At 38.9% G+C, this 2,645-nt stretch overlaps 1 non-coding gene across 1 annotated transcript; it reads right to left on the bottom strand.

The window, feature by feature from the left end:
• Nucleotides 1-229: 229 nt before the first annotated feature.
• On the bottom strand, nt 230-335 carry LOC145141467 (small nucleolar RNA R71). Its single transcript, XR_013722676.1, has one exon. It is a non-coding gene; the product is annotated as a small nucleolar RNA R71 (small nucleolar RNA).
• Nucleotides 336-2,645: the final 2,310 nt, after the last annotated feature.

Here is a 2,645-nt window from a genome sequence, read left to right as displayed (position 1 = left end):
GAAAGATCACGAGGATGCCTACAAGCACATTGATGAGGTCAATGATATCGCCAACTATTTCAACATTCCAAATGTGCCACACGAGACAGTGCTACTACACATGCTACCGGTTACATTCAGAGGAGTCGCAAAAGATTGGTTAAAGTCACTCCCTCAATAATCAATAACAACATGGCCACCATTGCGTGAAGATTTCATACAACAATTTTGCCCATCATCGAAAGTCACAAAGTTAAAGAAAGCAATTACAAATTTTGAACACTGGGAGGCAAATCACTTTATGAGGCATGGGAGAGATACAAGGGCTTGCTGAGAAATTGCCCCCAGAATGACATTAATGTACAACAAGAGGTCTCCATTTTCTATGATGGGGTAAAGGTAACAACCAGGAAGCTCCTTGATTCCAAAGGACCACTCACGAAGAAAGCACCAGCTATAATAAAGGGATTGATTGAAGAATTCTCTAAACATTCAAGAGAATATCATAATCCTCGTAATGACACAACTAAAGGAACGGTGAACGCAGCTTATGATGATATGGCAGCAGTAATGGCCAAGTTGGATAGCATGGATCATAGGATGACAAAGATTGACCAATCCATCCATGCCATTCGTGTGGGGTGTGATAATTGTAGCGGTCCACATCTAACAAAGGATTGCGACCTTGATGAGAATGGAAATCGGAAAGCTCAAGCATGTTTCTCAAGTGGGGATTGTTATGATGAAGATTATAGGAAATCCAAAAAGGAATGGTTACCCTATGATGAGTACAAGAAGGCCATGGAGGAGAAGTACAATCAAAATGCAAGAGGGTTCTATAAAAAAGAAGAACTGACACCCGAAAAGAAAACGGATTTTGAAGCAATGCTCGCCCATTTTGTAGCCGCATTAGAAAAGAGGCATGATGAAACCGATGCAACAATGAGATATCAGCAAGATTTAATGAGAAATAAGCAAGTTTCAATCCATCACATCGAGACTCAATTGGGTCTATTGGCTAAAGTCGTAAATGAGAGATTACTTCCTAAAAATCTCGATCCTCAACCACAACCTAATGTTATGGCAATATACATCGAGAATGAGGAAGACTTTGAGCCTTTGGAGATGCACGTTACAAGTACCGAAAGCGTCGGTCCGTATTTGGAAGGAGAAAAGATAAAAAGAATATCATAATTGGATTCTGCCCAGTCACCACGTCGCGGTGATCTCACCACGACGTGTTCACCGGAGGAAATTAAACCTTCATTTTTGAAAACTTATCAGCCTCCTCTACCATTCTCATCTAGAGCTTTTAAGCATAATCTGGAGCCAGAACAGAACAAGTTCTCTCTATCTCTCTCGCTCTCTCTCTCTCCATTAATTCCCCATTCCTCAAATCCATGGCTAAAATTCCAAATTTTGCTAAGGATGTGATGGCAAACCGCAAGGAGTTGAAAAAAAGCATCTACAATCGTGCTTAGTGAGCTATGTTCAATTGCAATCATCAGTGGGTTACCAATCAAGATGGGAGATTCGGGACGATTGACTTTTCGTTGTGAATTTGGAAATTTTACTTCTATTAATGTTTTAGCCGATTAGGGGGATAACATTAATCTTATGCCATATTCTTTCTACAAGAAGCTCGGTTTACCAAGGCTCCAATACACAAAGATGACACTTAGAATGGTGGATCACACAATCACTAAACCACATGGAATCATTAAAGACTTATTGGTAAATGTGGAAAAATTTGTTTTTCCAGTTGATTTTGTGGTATTAGATATTAAGGAGGATGAAGAGCTTCCCATTATTTTGGGAAGACCATTTTTGAGTACCGCAAGAGATCTTGTTGACATCCATGACTCCAAGCTCACCCTTCGTGTAGAAGATGACGAAATAACTTTTGACATGAACCAAAAAGTGGAAGTAAACGAGCCAAGAGATGAAGTGTCAAAGATGGATGTTATAGAAGAAAATGTTGATGAGTTAAATGAAATAGAGAAGCTAATAGATGAAGAGTTGAAGACTTGGGAGAAGCCTCACGTAGAGAAAGTAGAACGTACCAAGCCTCGCGCCTCAGCTCCAATAATTTTTGAAGTTTTCGCCTTTACAAAACCAAAGTCTCAAGTGAATGAAGAAAGTGAAGAAGAAAAATTGATTTCAAGTGATGATGAAGAAGTGAATAAAAAGGAGATCAACATTGACACGATGGAAGTGGAAACCAAGGGACAAGAAAAAGAAGAAATGAAGACAAAACCTATTGGAAGAAGCAAGGGGACGAAATGAAAACATGAAGAAAGCACCACTCAAAAGAAAAAGGAAAACTCGAAAAAGGCATACAAAATAAGAGTACAAGCTTACAAGAGAAGATGGAAGGAACAAAAGGTGAAAATGTAGATCACAATCCCAACCGGCACAACGTAGAATGGGAAGGAGTCCGGCTCACGACTCCATAAAACGAAGCGCTTCTCGGGAGGCAACCCGATGTTTATAGTTTGCATTTTCTTTTCTTATTAATTTCATTTTAGTTTTAGTTTTTATTTCTAGTTTTATTTTAGTTTAGCCAAATGATCATGTGTTTCTCTAGATTTTGATCTTATTTTTGTAGTGTTGAAAGAAAGTAAAGCAATGAAGGAGCTTAATTGGAAAAGGCCGAGAGATCTTAG

The sequence above is a fragment of the Lactuca virosa genome, chromosome 9, assembly GCF_052849685.1.
Source record: "Lactuca virosa cultivar CGN04683 chromosome 9, Lactuca_virosa_CGN04683_v6, whole genome shotgun sequence".
Classification (NCBI taxonomy): Eukaryota; Viridiplantae; Streptophyta; class Magnoliopsida; order Asterales; family Asteraceae; genus Lactuca; species Lactuca virosa.
The sequence above is the reverse complement of the archived record's forward strand: the minus strand, read 5'-3'. Positions and strand labels throughout refer to the sequence as shown.